Source organism: Hylobates moloch, unplaced genomic scaffold (genome assembly GCF_009828535.3).
Source record: "Hylobates moloch isolate HMO894 unplaced genomic scaffold, HMol_V3 SCAFFOLD_5, whole genome shotgun sequence".
In the NCBI taxonomy this organism is placed as follows: Eukaryota; Metazoa; Chordata; class Mammalia; order Primates; family Hylobatidae; genus Hylobates; species Hylobates moloch.
In genome coordinates this window covers 130,703,691-130,723,185 of record NW_026652280.1, presented here as the reverse complement: position 1 = coordinate 130,723,185, position 19,495 = coordinate 130,703,691, and positions in this window count along the sequence as shown.

Sequence of the window (19,495 nt, the reverse complement as noted above, 5' to 3'; positions counted from 1 at the left end):
AAAAAAAAAATTAAATACTTCAAGTTTGTGCCTCGATTAAGTATTTTCATTTATTTTTGAGGGGAAACATATACAAGTTAAGCCGAAATAGTACTACTTAGAAACAGCCACTAAAATCCAGTGCTTCATTAATATTTGAAAAGAAAACTGGAATTCTAAAAAGTTTTAGGCAGGCAAAAGCGGAGAAGTTGTTTTCTAAAAAGCTAAACATCATGTACTGCACACTCCTTTTAAAAAACCAAACTCTCGTCTCTCTCTTTGGTGCTCTGCTGATGTTTGAGGTTTCAGATACTCTTGCAAACATGTGCTTGTATGTTTTGCCCTCAAACCCTTCAAATCTCATTGCTATTCTCTTCTTGCACAAACACCACAGTCTAACTTTTCTCCTGTTTCCTTCGTAATGTCTTCTTACCTTAAAATGAACTTTTTTCTTCCTTCAGATAAGTACTAGTATTGAGGATTCAATTGTTTATCTTTCACCACTGGGTTCCATTAAAATCTTTTTCACTTCACCATAAATTTCTCTTTTTGTTTTCGGAATAAAACACAGCAGTGGAGCACTCATCACAGACCTATGCAGATAGTAGTTACAGTATTATCACTTTTAAAAAGAAAAGAAAATGACATAAAATTGATCTGGTACTTTGGTTTAAAAGAGCATGCAATCACTTGAATTTGTACATGGTATATTCCATACTATGTGTTTCAAATTTCTCCCCTTGAATACTAGTTGAGCCTCCCATTTTATTTTGTTCTTATTAATTTTTAGCATGTATTGACTGAATAAAACAATACTTTTTAAAGCACTAAGAAGAATACTCCTCCAGCAGTTAGGTTTGATGATACATTCCTAAATTGCCCAATTGTAAAAACAGATTGACAAAAAGAGTATTATACTGTAAGATGGAAAACAGACGTATAGACCTATAAAGCAAATTACAAGACAAGATTTTTGCATTCCCAAAGGCAAATGATGCTGGGGAATTTTTCTCAGATCGAAATTACCCTTAAATAATTCACATTACCTGCTTTTAGGGGATTGCAGCTTGAATATAAACTATTAATTTTTGATGCTTCAAGTTGTATTTCTATGTGTCAAATTGTGACATAAAATGTTGTTTCCTAGCATATGGGATGGATTCATACTGTTTTAAAATATTAGCTTGCATGGAGAAATTTCTTTAGTGATTTCTCATTTTATAATAATAAAATGGAATTTTTATAGCCAATAAAAGACATTTATCCTGATAATTTGTGTCACAATCACCAAATACAGGATTACCAAAATATCTATTTATGCCCTTCTTCTAGTTAGATAGTGACATTTACCACTTTCTTTTAAGAATATGTTTAAGAATCAGCAAACACAGCAATATGGAAAAATTATTGAATGAGATGTCAGAAAATCTGATTTTTTTCTAGATTCTTCTACTCATTAGAGAAACCAAAAGCAAACTATTTGGCATGTTGCTTTCCCCATTTTATCATTTGACATAAGAGAGTTAGATCAGACATTCCTATATACTGTTTTGAACTTTAAAATAAGGTGGCTGAAAGAGTATTCCTTATCTCACTGTACCTAAAAATACATCTGAATCATTTCAATCAGATTGTCTACCATTTTATCTGATGCCACTTGTATCTACATAAGCTCTAGATCCTATAATTTTTTCCTAAGCATTATATCTCAAACGTTGTCCATTCCCAAAGTTCTTTTGCCAGGTTTTTCTCCCTGTGCCAAATCTCTCTTCAATTCTTTCCAAAGGCAGAGGGTTGGACTTTGGACCAAATATTAACTGTTCTCCAAGGGAATATAATTAATTTCAATTTTGTGATTAATCCAAACAGGCATCTTAGGGAAAGCATTCAATTCAATTAAGCAAGGATTTCCTGAGCTGTTTCCTTTAATCTAAAACTACACCCTGCATTACACACATCTTTATTTTAAAGCAGCACAACATATACTTTATTGTATTCAAATATCCCCCTTTACTTTTATGCACAATGAAACTTCATAAATCCAGATGACTTAAACTTGGTGATGGTGATATAGATCTTTTAATTCTGGAGAATTCTAAATAATTATAGAATACTATTACTTTCTAGCAGCTGTAAAATAATGAAGACAGCACTGGACAGTTGGCTATTTTTTGTGCAACATAGAGGAACATGTCAGCAGCATTAAGGAAAAAACCCATAAAACACAAGAGCATGTTTATCCATTCTATAGACTGAGGAATTACTTCTGGTAACTAAGGAAGAGGCTCGCTTAGCCCACTCACATACTATTTCCTTTTAATCAACTTTATTGAGGTATAATTTAAAAACAATAAACTACACTCTTTGTAATTGCAGTTTGATGAGTTCCGACAAAAATACTCCCATGCATCTAACACCACAGTTAAGATAAAGAATATTGCCAAAAAATACTCATTTATGCTTTTACCCATGCAGTCTCTTCTCCCCACCCCCTGATCCATGTAGCCAGTGATCTACTTTTCATATAACAGTTTAAAATTTTCGAGAGTTTCTCAAAAATAGAAAGATGCAATATGTTCTCTTCGTGTTTCCACAATCTGCTGATTACCATAATGTTTCTGAGATTCATATGTTGTTGTATTTATTAGTAATTCTATTCTTTTAATGCTGAGTTGCTTTCCATTGCATAGATGTACCACAATTTGTCCACTCATCAGTTGATAGGTGTATGACTTGTTTTTGATGTTTATGCTATTGTAAATAAAGTGCCTGTGAACACTGACCTACAAATCTTTGTGTGAACGTATTTTCACTTCTCTTGGGTAAATACTTATGGATAGAATGGCTGGATTATAAGGTAAGTGCATTTTTAACTTTATAAGAGACTACAGAATTGTTTTCCAAACTAGATTAGTACCATTCTATTTCCACCAGAAATAAATGAAAGTTGCAACTGGTCCCCATTCTCACCAACATTTGATTTTATCCAACTTTTTAATTGCAACCATTCAAAGTGATGTAGTTTTAATTTGCATTTCTTAAGACAGCGGATGAAGATTTTATCATGTAGTTGTTGGCTGTCCGTGTATCTTCTTTTGTAAATTGCCTGTTCAAATAGTTTTAGCCTTTTTCATTAGTGTGTTTCTCTTCTTTTTTTTTTTTTTTTTTTGAGACGGAGTCTCGCTCTGTCGCCCAGGCTGGAGTACAGTGGCGCAATCTCAGCTCACTGCAAGCTCCGCCTCCCGGGTTCACGCCATTCTCCTGCCTCAGCCTCTCCGAGTAGCTGGGACTACAGGCGCCCGCCAACACGCCCGGCTAATTTTTTGTATTTTTAGTAGAGACGGGGTTTCACCGTGGTCTCGATCTCCTGACCTCGTGATCCGCCCGCCTCGGCCTCCCAAAGTGCTGGGATTACAAGCGTGAGCCACCGCGCCCAGCCAGTGTGTTTCTCTTCTAATCATTGAATTGTAGGAATTTTCTGTCTATTCTGTATACAACTCTATTTTCATATCTAGATATTATGAGTATTTTCTTCCAGGCTGTGGTTTGCCCTTTCATTTTCTTAACATTGTCATTCAAATAGCAGAAAGTTTTAGTTTTGATGAAGTCCATTTTATAGTATTTCTAAATGTTTTTGGCTTTTTGTGTTTATGTAAGGAATGTTTGACCACTTCAAAATATAAGTACTCTATTCTAGGTATCCTTATGGATGTTTTATTTTCTTTACCTTTTATATTTCGGTCAATTTTCTATTTTGAATTAATTTTATGTATTCTGTGAGTTAACGGTCAAAGATTTGGGGTTTTTTGTTTTTGATGTTGGTGATTCCTCCTCTCCTTCTCTCCCCCTCCTGCCATTCCCCCTTCCCTTTCTTTCTCCTCCTCATCTTCTTTTTCTTTTCCTTCTTCTGCATACAGATGTCGAAATATTCCAGTACCATTTGTGGCAAAGATTATCCGTTCCTTATTGGATTACTTTTTCATGTATATTAAAAAATCAATTGGCATTATATGTGTGAATTTGCTACTCTTATTACTATTACATTTGTCAGTATGTCTACCTTTACATTCATATTAAAGTGTCTTGATTGCTTTAGCTTTATAATAAGTATTCAAATCAGATAGTGTAAGGTACTCTGACTTTGTATTTTTTCTCGAAGATGTTTAGTCCTTTACCTATTCATAAATTTTAGAATTAAAAATTCATCAATATCTATCAAATATCATGGTATGATTTTGATTAGGATTCCATTGAAACTATAGATCAATTAGAGGTAATCATCATCTTAAAATAATGAGTCTTCTGATCCATTATTGCAATCCATCTATTTCTGTATTATTTTATATTGTCTTTAATTTCTCTCAGCATTCTTTTGTAGTTTTCAGTGTATAGGTTTTGGTAATTTAAGTTTATCCCTAAGCACTTCTTAGATTTTATTGCTTATATAAATGACCCTTAAAAAATGGTTTCCAATTGTTTGTTGTCTATATGCAAAAATACAATAGACTTTCACATATGGTCCTATATCTCGTGACCTTACTTAACTCCCTTTATTTTTCTGATAGCATCTCCCTGTGACTTCTTACGATTTTTCTACAGAGCCAATCAGTTATTTGCAAAGAGAAAGAGTTTTACTTCTTCCTTTTTAAAAATCTGTATGTTTTTTGTTTTGATACTGGTAATTTGTCTCTTCTTTTCTTTTTCCATGACTATTCTAACTAGTGGTTTTTCAGTTTTATTGATCTTGTTGACTAACTGTTTTTTGGTGGTATACATTTTTCTCTGTATTGTTCTGCATTCTATTTCTTTGATATGTTTATTATTTTCTTCTTTCTGCTTAGAGTGGGTTTGATTTTCTTTTTCTTCTTTCTATTACTTTTTCTTTTCTTATAATTTTAACTTTTATTTTAGATTCAGGGGTACATGTGCAGGTTTGTTATCTCAGAATATTGTGTGAGTTTTCTTGTTTCTTAAGGTGAAAACATATCATCGATTTGAGAAGTTTCTTCCTTTCTTGTGTAAGATTTTAATAATAGGAATTTTTCTCTTATCGTCAATTAACCTGCCTCTCCCCAATTTTTATGTTGCAATTTTATTTTCGTTTAGTTAAAAATATTTTCCAATTTCCCTAGTGATTTTCTTAAGTCTTGAGTAATTTGGAAGTGTGTTGTTTAATTTCCACATGTGTTTGTTGAGAGGATAGACTTTGTATAATTGGGGTTTTTTATATTTATTGATACTTATTTTAATGAGTTAGAATATAGTCTATTTTGGTGAATGTTCCATGCACAGTTGAATGAATGGTATTCTACTGTAGTTAGATGGGAAGCTCCATAAATGTCAATAGATCATGTTTATTGACAGTGCTGCCCAAATTGTTTCAGCTACCAAGATAAGATGTTGAAGCCCCCTGCTGTAACTGTGGATTTGTCTTATTATTGTTTTTAGTTCTGTTAGTGTCTGTTTTGTGTATTTTTAAGTTCTATTATTAGGTGTATACTAATTTAGAGTATTTATGTCCTCTTGATGAGTTAATCATCTCCTTATCTTTATGAAATATCCCTCTTTGTCCCTGGTTCTGAAGTTCACTTTTTCTAGATTAAATGGTTACTCCAGCTTTCTTCTAATTGCTGTTTGCATTAATGTTTATATAGATATTTCACTTCTATTTACAAGCAAACTTATTTATATTTCCATGTGACTGCAATACAGTATAATGGTAAAGACCTATGGACTCAGAGGCCAGCCTAGTAAACATGAGTGTTTGAAATACAAAAAGATAAAAACAAATTAAACTTTATTAAAGTTCATACTGACATTACTACTTATAATTGCTTCATAACAGAAGATAATACACATTATTCTTTAACAAGTTTGTTTAAAAAAGAAATCTTTTCTTATTAAGTAATCAATAAATTACATTCTTCTTAAGACATGCCCTACAGATAAGTACTATGATTCTTCTTATTTTAGTACTTGAGACACAAGATGTCCTTTTATATATGCTTACACTTTTAAAGCTTATCTAATATAAGTGTAAAAGTCTTCTTCCTTAAATAGCAAAAGGTAGTACAAATAAGGAATTCTACTTGGGCTTTTGTGGATATAAGAATTATCAAATAGAAAAAACATTATTTCATTATCAAAATAATTCACAGACATTTAAGACCTCAGTTTTACCTGGGTGATTTACAGTTCAACTATAGAAAAGCAACAGTAACACTCTGTCTGTAAGAACGCATGTACCACAGAAAGGGGTTTGGTTGTTCTCTGCTTTCTCTCCAGTGTATACAAACATACTTTGTATGTTTCTGTTGAATGGATGAATCCAAGATTTATGTTTGCCAAATGCGATGCTAGGCAATACGGAATAGTGAGAGAGAGAGATATATATATATATATATATATATACATCTATAGCTATATCTTTATCTATATCTATCTATTATCTATCTATCATCTATCTATCATCTATCTATCTATCTATCTATCATCTATCTATCTATCTAGTTTACCATCAAGGAGCTCATATTCTAGTAATGAGGATGTATAACAAGGAGCTTATATTCTAGTAATGAGAATGTGTAACTGGTGGAAGGGGGCAACAAATTGAAGCAAGAGATGGTAAGTGGTTTGAAAGAAAATTTTTTAATTTAACAAGAAGAGAAGTGTCAAAGATGGGTGGGGAAGCATATTAAAAAATAGTTTGGTGAAGGAAGTTCTCTCCTTTAATAAACGCAACATCTGAGCAGAAAGATCTGGAGGAAGAGAGGGTAGTGCCCATCAGCTTGCTCAGGAAGGAGCCTTCCAAGTAGAAACAGGGACACATTGGACAGGCTCTGATGTACAGGTGCATTTAGCAGGTTCCACAAATAACAAGGAGCCTGCGTGACTGGATCCAGTGATAGGAAATGAGTCAGAGATGGAGAGAGGGCTTTTTTGGCCTTAGTAATAATTTTTTTATTCTGAATGAGATGGGAAGCCATTAGAGGTTTTTGAACAGAGAACAGAGATGATCTGACAAAAGTAGTAATACTATCTGATTTAGTTTTTGTGGGGCCTCAATTTCCAGGTATGTTAATTTTAGAATTCAGGTTTCTAAAAATACTTAACAATCTCACTTTTGAAAACATCAAGAAATTTATTACAATGTAACCACATTGCTTAGACTTGGGTCCCTCTTAGAGCCTTGGGAATGAACTGTTAGGAGAAGAACCTAGAAGTTCAAGCTTCGTTAGTTTCACAATAAATCTGCCTCTGAATCTCACTAGTTCTAACAGGTTCACTCTCTTGAAGTTTTAAGAATAATTTGTAGGGGTCAGAGGTGTCAAGGGTAGAAGCAAGAAATTCCATTTGGAAACCATTGCAATAATTAGGCAAGAAATGATGGTGGCTCAAGCCAGATGAACATGGTAGCAGTGGATGTGATGAGAAGTGGATGGATGCTGAATATATATGAAAGGTAGAGATGAGAGGATTTGCTGATGGATTGACTATAGAATATGGAGGAAGGGAATGTCAAGGATGACAGTGAGGTTTGGGCCTGAGTAATTAGAAAATGTACAGAGTGGCCAGATTGTGATAGATCTGCAGGACCCTGGGATGGAATCTTAACGAACAGGCAAAGAATCCAATTTTTAAAAAGATGTTTGTTTGTGTGGCATGGAGGAAACAAAAAAACTGAATTAAAACATGTTCTTGCCTCCCTACCACCCTTTTTTCATTTTAGTGTCCCCATCCCCTTCATTTAAGATGGAAATCTTATTTAAAACTAAAATGCTGATGATGTCTCTCTTCCAATTATTAATTGAGAAAGAAACTCATATTCTTTTTTTTCTATGCCTTGTATTTGGAGAAACACTGCTGCCCACTGCAGTGGCCAGCACTGTCTGGTCAATATTTGTTGGTGCACAATAGACTATAGGAATTTCAAGCCTATACACCAGAAGGTAGATATTAACAATCTAGGAATCACTGAGGCAAGTGCTGATTGTGACAGCCATGCATCACTCTGCATATTAATCTGTCACTGTTTCCCAGGAACAGGAGATTTCTTTCTTTTTTTTTTCTTTTCAAGAGGATGTCTTTGAAAGCCCCCCCCAGTTTTCTAAGAGTTATTTCCACAATGGCATTTGTTTCAGTCGGAATAAAGAAGCCACTTCTCAGGCCTTCAGAAGTGTTCGTTGCACTCTCTGGTAGGTCCAAAGCTACATCCAACTTTATATGTTATTCTTTAATAACAACTCTTCATCTCATAAGAGTGAAACACAGAAAGGCTCACTAGTATCGATGACCAGGTAATTGTACCATCAGGAGCTCTCTGTTTTACGTGAGGCTCTGGCTTTGAGAATACTTGATAGTTAGCAAATTTGCTTTTGCTAGAAAAAAATCAAAGCGATTCATAAAATTAAATTTGGAGGAGTCATGCAGAGAGGCCAATGAGGTTTTGATTCCGTTTTCCTTCTCTCAGGTATATTAGCAAAGATTGTTCATGAAGAGTGAACACTTGAACCTAAAAGGAAATTTAACATGAAACTGTCTTAGGTGCAAAGCCACAATGGCTGAATAATATCTAGTGAAGTCATAAGTCTTTTAATGTAGTTTTCTTTATTAAGAAGAATAGAATATTTTCGCCAAGAATGTAGGTCTGTCTTGAATACTTTATTTTGTGGTGCATTTAGGTCACACCAGAAATTACTGTTTTATTCTAAAAATGAAAACCAAATGAATCTCAGCTGGCCATTTGTGTAAGAAGAAAACAAAGCATCATTGTTTTATCCTTTTAATGGAGAGCTCCCCACCATCAATTTGTCTGCCGACTAGATGAAGTTGTTTATTACTTGTAAGCTTCTGAGAGCAGATAAGTAAAAGTAAGATTTGATGATAACTCAGCTTTATGTCTACCAATCTACCTTGGCTGGACAGAGGAAAATGGAGTTTTATAGGATTTTCCATGGGCTGCTACTGACTGGAGTCACTTAGGAGTACATTCTGACCTGTAATAATTTATGAAATTTATTGCTACTTAAGTTTGTCTGGACAATTTTTGGCTGTTAGAAGGGTAAATAATTTATTTGAAGATGATAGCAAGGTCATATTAAATACTTCATCAGAAGAAAAGCAGTTGCAATTACATCATGCTCTCTGACCAAATGGCACACTCGTGTCAGTGAGGCAGAGGGCTCTTCCAGAGTGGGGCTGCAGAACTGCAGCAGATTAGTGTAAGTAAGTGATGCAATTTGAGTTGAGTGGACCAAGTTATGCCATTAACCAGATGATATCAATGACAGCCTTCCTCTGATGGTCAGCATTAGCTTGAAATTGTCTGTTGGGACAAATTAGACTTGCCCTGAATCACAATTCAGCCTACCCGGTTGACATTGCTTAGGCTAAACTTGCAATGTGTATGGTGAAGAACAAAGCCTGGAAGGGAATGAAGAAAAAACCCATAGCAAACTGTTGGAAGTTTCCTTCTGACAGGCAGAAAACCAACTGAGAATCAGAATCAAGGTTTCTGTCAGCTTGGAGGTGAGGCAGGAACTGCTTTGGAGATTGTGAGCAAAATGGGGTACTAGCCTCTTTATAATGATAAGTGGAAAGCCGTAGTTAGGGAGGCAGGTGCAGTCTTTAGCAGCCTCCCAGACCCCCAAACAATTATAAGCTGATTTCAGCAAATGTTGTTGATGGTAGGCTTTATTTGTTTTGAAGATAGCTACATCTTTTGACATATCTTAAATCATGAGAAGAGTTTATGTCCTAGCACATTTTTTTTTTTTTGTACTTCAGTAGTTCCCTAATGCAGCTCTAGATACAAAAACACTTATGGCTCAGTAAAAGCAAGATTTACTTTTAGTAATAAGGTGCAGATTATTCTCCTGATTCATAGACACAATTTCATATGTTCTGTTTGAACTTTTTACTTTTATTAAAGTTATATGCTAAGTTATAATTTTCATCATATTAATCATAACCCTTTCTTACACTGCACTTAATATAACATTACATATCTTGAAGAGTAAAATCCCAGAAACTACAAAAATCACGTAATTTGAATCTAACTTCACTATTATATTATATTGACAGTATATCAAGCATAAGTTTTAGTTTAAAATCAGTAAAGTTCTGTCTTTAACTTCTAGAAATAATTTATTAGTGATTAAAACAAATGTTTTTACATCTGATCAAGAAATATAGCCACAAATAATTGGTTAATCCTGCTTGAAACTATACTGTTACTTAATATGTATAATTAAATTCATATGCATTTAAATTCATTTGTCAAGCAAGCATTTGTTGAGTTTCTATTATGTGCTTGGCACTCTGCTTAGGCATTGAAGCATTATATATATATGTGTGTGTGTGTGTGAGTTTATATATATACATATATACATATATACATATACATATATACACATATACATATATACATATATACACATATACACATATACATATATACACATATACACATATACATATATACAGATATACATATATACACATATACATATATACATATATACATATATGCATATATACATATATACACACACACACACACACACACAATAATCACTCCAATAAATATACAGTTTATTATAGGGCTATAAGATATGAGCATAATTAATTTCAAGGCAATGTAGAAAGTGACATCTTTTAAGCAAGTAGAGGTAAATTGAAATGAAAATCCAGGAGAGAATTTTGCAGTGAGGAAAAGCTTCACAGGAGATGTAACTTTGAGTTGGACTTTGAAGGATGGATAAAAGCAAATCCATTCCAGGCAAAAGAACAACATGAGCAAAGGCACAGGGGTGGGATATTACACAAAACAGGGGAACTCAGGCTGACTCTATTACTTGACTTCTGTTCTTTAAAAGCACTCTTTCTGGTCAAGCGTGGTGGCTCATGCCTGTAATCTCAGCACTTTGGGAGGCCAAGGCAGGTGGATCACTTGAGCCCAGGAGTTTGAGACCAGCCTAGGCAACGTGATGAGATCCCATCTCTATCAAAACAAGCAAGCAAACAAACAAAAGGAAACACGCTCTTCCTTCCTTTCACAGTTCTTACAAAATTAGAATAAAGATGGCTTGTATCTCATCAACTGGCTCTTAGTTGGGTTAAGTTGGTCAAATCAGAGATAACTGGGTTCAGAATTACTAAGGATATTTTTGCATATGCATTTAATATGCAATGAAAGGCTTTCTTTGACATTAACATTTTGCATAACAAGAACTACCACCACCAACAACAAATGCAATTTGTGTAACAAATTAGAAAAAATAAATTGAAGCTATGAGCATTTGTATTCCCATGAAGAAGGCAAAAGTGACCAATGATAAAAATCCATAAAGACAAGTTAGTGATATAAAATGTGAGCAATAACTAGATAGCATCCAATTAAAATATGTTTAAAAGCCAAAGGGAAATCTGACTACCTAAGATGAGGGAATGGAGTTAATTGCTTCACCAGCCAGATCTCATCGAAGAGTCTCAAAGAAAGTTGTTTGTGTAACATCAGTATAATGCAGAGCATTAAATGTTAATAGGGTTCACATCATTGCTTTTGCTTATCAAAAAATGTCCTGAATTAGAGACAAAGTTGATAGGTATGTCTGTCCATAATATCCTCGCTTAAATTAGAAAATCTGATTTTAAATTTCTCTCCCATTTATGTTATTGCTTTCCTCTTACACATCCCTTTCTGCTCCTCTGTCTCACCTCCCTCTCCTCGAATATCCAAACTTCTAGGTCTTCACTATCACAGAGGAAATTAGGTAAAGGACTATATCACAACTGTTGCATTTTGCTTGTGTAATAATAACTGTCCAAACACAGAGATATATTGGTATTTTTTGAACATTAACCTTTAATGAAGCAGCTATTTATCTATAGATAGTCCTCACAGGTATGCCTTGCCCATTTGATGGCTGAGGACAATCTTCCTAATGGGTGACAATAATTTTTAGAACGACTGTTGAGCACAGGTAAAATACAAATCAAGTAGAGTTTTTCTTCAACATCATCTGCAGGGAAAATTCTGTATGTCCCATAAGAAAAAGGCACTATTGGTCCTACACCTTATTCCTTTGAGGCTTTCACCAATAATAGCTTTCTCTAGGAAAACACAAATGAGAGTTATTTCAACTCCACAAGTGCATCATCTCATTGGGTTTAAATCTTCCAAGTATGAAAATCTTTCCCTTGGAGTAGTTTCTGAACGACATCAGCAGCCTACAAGGGTAGAATTGCCCCAGCAGAGATGATAACAGCATCATTGTTACTGATGATGACACACTGTCCCAGCCCCTGTGCAGTTGGAGCTGTCACTCCTGTTTCAATTCAACAATATCTTTTGATAAAATACTTGTGTCATTCCTATGGGTATTTCAACTTTTTTTTTTTTTTTAATTGAGACAGAGTCTCGTTCTGTCACCCAGGCTGGAGTGCAATGGTGCGATCTCAGCTCATTGCAACCTATGCTGCTCAGGCTCAAGTGATTCTTGTGCCTCAGCCTCCCGAGTAGCTGGGACTACAGGCGCATGCCACCATGCCTGGCTAATTTTTTTTGCATTTTTATTAGAGACGGGGTTTCACCATGTTGGCCAGTCTGGTCTCCAACTTCTGACCGCAGGTGATCTACCTGCCTCAGCCTCCCAAAGTGCTGAGATTACAGGCGTGAGCCACTGTGCCTGGCCTCAACTTTCAAATTAAAGTTTTGGCATTAGGCTTAGTCAGAATGTGTAGAGCACTTATTTTATATATGATTAAAAAGAAGTAAAATGGAAGGGAATGGAGCTGACACGGTATCAGGCAATTGTGTCCTTGTTCACAGTGAAAACCTAGGTTCTCATCGCCACTTATTAGCTGCTGACAATCAGTAAGTAGGGCTGCTGTGAGGATTAAATTAGATAATGTACATTAGAAATTAACATATCTAGCACATAGTAGGCATTCAATAAATGAAGCTTTATTGCAATGTTCTTTTACATTTTGTAAATTATGTGTGTGTGTGTATATATATACACACACACACACAACTGAACTGAGAAACAGAACCAATAGCATAGATATAGACAGAAATATATACAGATACAAATAGATGTAGATAGAAAGAGAAATAGATTATATCTATTTATATCTATCTATATCTTTCTCTCAATCTGTATCTATCCTATTGGCTCTGGAGAACCAAGGTTTCTCTGGAGAATCTTAACTAATATATCTATGGACTCTGTAGGGGTTTATGGACCCTTCTCCCTCAACCCCACTTGAAATCCTCTGGAGAAGAGATTTTGAAAATAACTTGATTTCATTGCTTCAATGAATGTAAAACTTTGCATCTCTCACAGAATGATTTTATCATTCTTGTAGTGGTGGCTTAGCAGGAGCTAGAAGCCCATTCAATGTTTAAGTACAAAGTAAACACTTCCTGTAGATACTGAAATAAATGTTTTCCATTTTACTCTAATTCAATTCTGGGGTAGTTAGAAAGTCAATGATGCTCTTGGAAGAATTTCATGACAAGCATCAAAATCCCTTGACTCACTGGTTTGGAAAAGTTTTTCTGGGCGCAGCCACCTAAGGTCCATGGCTGTCAGGAGAATTAGTGTGCTAACTTTAACCATCTCAGATATGTACTTGAGAAGGTTTTGCCGAGTCTTGGAAGGAAGTCTAGGTAAAGGGAATATAAAAACGAACTATTTCTCATCAGGCACACACATTTTAAGAATTGTCTGAATTTTTTATTGTTTTAATGTGTTATGTGGCTTTCTATAAATATAAGGAAGAAATATTTATAAATCCTTAGAAGCAACTTTGCATGAGAATTTCTAAAAGCTTCAATAATAAAGGAATAGAAAGAATTTAAAAGTTGGGAATTAACTATAGATAAAATTGCTGAACACTCACACCTACAAGTTACCATTTCCCATCATATTTGAGCAAATAATTGGCAAGAACCACACAATCTCCAGCGCAGGGATTTTACTCAGAAGAACTGTTGTCACCACCCAGGTAAATGATAAATAAATGACTTATTGGAAGACTTATTGAAAGACGATTTTTACAGTTCTTTGGAAGGACTATTCTACTGAAACTCATTATGCAGAAAAGAGCAGTCTTACAAACAGCGCTTTGGTCAAAGAGAAGAGAATCTGTCCCATATGCACCGTCTTTCACTCATTGTCTATCATTGCCCCTGACTTACTTCATGACCAGTTTGTGACAGTTTCTTATCTTCAAAGTGGAGATAATACTTGTCTTTTCTCACAGGAACATTGTGAAGATAAATGAGATAAATCATTTGAAGTGCTTTGGGCTCCACTGATGGTAAGTGCTATGTTATTTCAAAGCATTATTATTTACTTCACAAGTGACTTGTCACCATTCCTAATCTGTGTAAAGCACTTTGAATTCCTTAGAGAAAAAGTTGATATTGGGTGAAATTTTAATACAAGTGGATAAATATGCACCACATAGAATCTGTTCTGGTAGAGGCCCCATTTCTATTGTAAGGAGAAAGTAACACACGTTGTAGCACACTAGATAAGAAGAAATGTCAGGAAATACTTGGGCTTTTCAACTAGCTTTCTCATGAGCCCTCCCAAACTAGCCCAAGAAACGGACTTATATTAGTGACACATTACATTAATGTGAATACTTGGCCTAAATCACACTGGTCCTTAAAACTTCCCATCTTATCTTACTATTCCATATAAAAATAATTGACTTGTCAAACAATTACTGAGCATTTACTATTTATTTGCCACTGGACTAGATTCTGGAGATACAAAAATGGCCAAAGTAAGAAGAAGACAATGAAATTACATATAAAGAAAAGTAGAACATGGTAATCTAATTGGTTAAATTAGAAACACCAGTGTGACATTAGGACCTTAAAATAATATATTATTTAAAGCTTGGCACTACTAAAACTCTCCAATAGTAGAAATAGCAGTAGTATTAGAACTTCACCCGTTTCCAATTTTCAGGAAACCCCTAGGATAAAGATTTTAGTCTCTCATACTGCTTTCCACTACAGAAAATCAGGACTGTTTGGTTTTCTGTGTAGCTAATTCCACACCTTACATCAGGAGAAAAATAGAATGGGCCTGGAAATTTTACTTTTGCCACAAGAATACTTTCAAGGGTAACAGAGGCAGTTATAAAGAAAAAAAACAAAATCTAAAGAAGTTCCCGGGCCAGGTGTGGTGGCTCATGCCTATAATCCCAGCACTTTGGGGGTCCTAGGCGGGCTGATCACTTGAGGTCAGGAGTTCGAGACCAGCTTGGCCAACACAGTGAAACCCTGTCTTTACTAAAAATACAAAACTTAGTTGAGTGTGGTGGTGCACACCTGTAGTCCCAGCTACTTGGGAGGCTGAGGCAGGAGAATCACTTGAGCCCGGGAGGTGGAGGTTGCACTAAACTAAGATGGTGCCATGGCACTCCAGCCTGGGTGACAGAGTGAAACTCCGTCTCAAAATAAAATATAATAAATAAATAAATAGTAAAGAAGTTCCAGATAGCCATGTTTAAATAGTTTGACCATGTAGTAAAAATCATAGCAATAATACAGTTAATTGGAACACATTAGATTTATAAAAAACCAAAAATTCTTATTGATATTCAGATTTGATATACGTTTCATTTAATCCAGTCCTTCAACCTTTATTAAGTGTCTACTATGGGCAGTCACTAGAGCTGGCATTCTAGTGGAGGGAAAAAATGAATAAATAAGCAAAATCTTGTATCTCAATGATGCTGAGTACTACAGAAATAAATAAATGAGGAAGGTGGGCAATAAATGCCAGGGAGAAGCTGTGAAGGAGAGAAAGAGAACCAGGAGTTTCTTTGGGAAAAGGATAGTACAAAGAAAGAATAAAGAATGTTGGAGATGAGGTCAGATATTTCCAGGAAATAGTATTGTGTAGAGGTTTTGTTTCTTGTTGTTGTTTGTTTTGCCACTGGAGAGAGTTTGGCTTTTCCCTGGGTGAAATAAACAGCCATTTGCAGCTATGGGGACGATGGATTGCAGGTGGGGCAACAGTAGAAGTGAGATCACCACGTGAGAGTCCACTGCAATAATCTAGGAGAGAAATCATGTGAGCTTGAGAAGGAATCAGACTCTGCATATATTTCCAAGTTAACATGAACAAGATTTTCTGAAAGACTGCTATGGAGTCTGAGAAAAAAGTGTCAAAGGTAGTGCCAAAATTGTCACTTAAAGAACTGCAGGAATGGAGTTGGCATTTACAGAATTTGGAAGAGAAGCAGGTTTAGTGATAAAGACCAGAAGCACAGAGCTAAGCATATTAAATGTGAGTTGTCTATTAGGCATTCAAGAAGACACAGAGTGGGCAGTGGCTATATGAGGCTAGAGTTCTGGGAAGGCTGGGCTGATGACAGAAATGTATTAGTCATTAACATTTATGTGTGTGTTTACACATATGCACATGAACACTGGATATGTGACTGCACAGATTGAGGACATGAGGAGGAAAGAACCGACAAAGGAGATGAAGAAAGGTGATCAGGAAGAGCCATCAAAGTGTTATCCTGGAATTCAAGTGAAGACAGTGTTTCAAAGGTAATTAAAATAAAAAAGAAGGTTGAAAAATGGTAAGAGGTATATAGTTTTTATAGATGTTAATAAACTTGGTGTATCGTCTGGGATTTTTACATTTATTCTATCCTGGTTTACCAAGTTTATCTGGGTAAACTCAAGTCATTCTGGAAAATGTAGCCACATACCAAGAATAGGAAGGAATGGTGAACAGTGATAGTCACTCATAAGAACCATATTGAAACCAGCTCCAGCTATTTATAACATATGTGGCTACACATAAAATCTCAGTGGAAAGAATGCTCCACACTATTTCAAAATTTCGATCAGTTAGTCAAAGAACTAACGATGAGAGTTAGAGTGCAGCTTCACTCCTTTATTTCCTAGGAGATGAAAATACTGGATGGATCTTTTGAATTACAATAAAAATAATAACGAAGAGGTAATAATATTGAACCAGTTTACTGCATTGCAAAGACAATTCAATGTGTTAAGTATTGCAGGCTATTTAAAACTTGATTTATTGGAAAGATAACAATTTATGGAAATAAAACTGCATGTGAGAAAGAGGGGGTATTAGAATATACAACAAGGAAAACATAATTGTTGAAAAGGGCTCAGCCAAATTATATGACACTGTGGTTTAATTCCCTTGTACTGGGGGCTGAGAGAAGATCTTCAGTAACTGATAACCTTGATTCTGTAACATCTGCTGTTCTGAGAACAGGGGAATCTAGAAAGATCAATAACATTCCAGAACGAAATCAATATAATACTTTCTGAAACCACAGGAAAATATCAAAATAAGCATTAAAGTAATTTGAGAATGTACAAAATCTGGTATAGAAATAAGGAATAATTAAAGTAAGTCTATGGAGTTGATTCTTTTAGACTAGAAGTTAAATGTAAATGTTATAAATTTTGTATTATTGCATTTGTGTATACCTTTATTGTTTCAATTGTTTAGAAATTTATAACTGCCATGTACATTATTTGAGAGAAATTAGTCAAAGTAACTGATATTTGAATGTTTAAAAAAATGAGTTTTCGTAGTTTTATCTTTTAGATGTGAGTTTCAATATATTGAACATTAAATGACAAAGGGAACACTCATATTTTCCTTCCCTGTAAAACCTCCTTGAATACTGAATAATTAAAGACAGCTCAGTATTCAAGGATCTAAGTGCAGGATTATAGAGACAGGCACATCAACATATTTATAAGGCCATGTGGTATGTAATAACTGAGACATGCATTAGGGAAGCAGTCCTCAAACTTTTTTTAAATCCCAGGAACCTTTTAAATGCTAAAAAATTATTGAGGACATACATGTGTTAAAAGTATCAATATTTACTCTATGAAAAATTTAAAATGAGGTATTTCAAAATATTTATTAATTTATTTTAAAATACAATAAACCTTTTACATGTTAACATAACATTCTTCTGTGAAATATAATTAGATTTTCCAAAACACAAATCTTAGAAGAATGGCATTGTTTTAAATTTTTGCAAATCTACTAAGATCCATCTTAGCAGAAGATACATGGATTTTCATATCTACTTCTATTTTTAATTTATTGTAATATGTTGTTTGGGTTGTTACATATGATAAATATATCACTTCCCATAAGTATATATTTGGTAAAGGAAGAGAATTTCAATAGCCTTTTAAGGTAATTATTTTAAACTACACCAAAATTCAAGTAGTTTCTAAAATGTTAGTATTAAAGGGAACTCTAAAACAATATTAATAAATTAATTTTCATATTATACACAACTAATTGATATATCTCACATATTGGATGGACCTTTTAGCCATGAATAATTATATACATTATAATTGATCATTTAAAAGATATTGGTTCACTGAGTTATATAAATCCTATCAATGTTGATAAATGTTATTATATAATATCAAGCTCACAATGACTGATAAAAGCTTTCCAAAATTCTAATTTTCTCTTAAATATTCAAATTTTGTCATAACAATAAAGACTATTAGCTGTTTTTCTTAAAGTAGCAGCCTAACTTCATTTATTTTCAGGAAAATGTGTGCCAAATAACCAATGTCAACACAGTGAACAAGGCACATATCATCTTACCATCAGTACAAAAATAATTAGAATTTGTGGAGCCCCTAAAAAGGACTTAAGAACCCCCCAAAATCTGTTAATCACCTATGACAACTATTGCATTAGGCTGCTATGGGAATAGAGAGCTGGTACATCCACCCCAACTTGGATATTGGGGATGAGTGTTGCAGAAGACTTCTAAGAGAAAAGACATCTGAGCTGAGTCTAAAAAATAATTTCTGTTTAGCTGAGAGAAAACATAGTGCTGTAGTATCAAATCAAGGCAAAACTGAAAGTGAAAAAGTTTGGCTGAATCAAAGAAGGAGAAATATGCCATATTAAGGATTTTAGATTTTATCCTTTGGTCAAGAGACTGTTAGCTTTAAGGAGAAGAGCAGAATTGTTAGATGTCCGTTTTAGAAAGATCATCTATATGAAGCATAGCTTTCAGGAGAACTAAATTGGAGGCAGAGAGGCAAGGTGTAGAGCACATTTCCTCTCCTGCTCCTACTTCTTTGTCTTTATTTAGTAATTACCAAAATACAAAATAACAAACGTGCAACACAAACGTTTGCTATGTAAAATAAAATTAAAATAAAATAAAATAAAATAAAATATAAAACAATATAGAAAGGCAAAGCTAACCACCCTGTCTTTCTTCACTTTCATCACCTTCAGGTAACCAATGTTAGAGCCTGGTGTGTATCTTTCAGAGGATAGTTTCTTTGTGATTGTCAGTAGCTTAGCTGTTGAGCAAGCCATTGGATACAAGACTCAGCTTACAGAAAGGTCAATCCTGGACGGGTAGGATGTCATCAACATGTGAGGCATGGTTAAAACCATGAATGTGGATGAGATCCTCCCGGAGGATCACATAA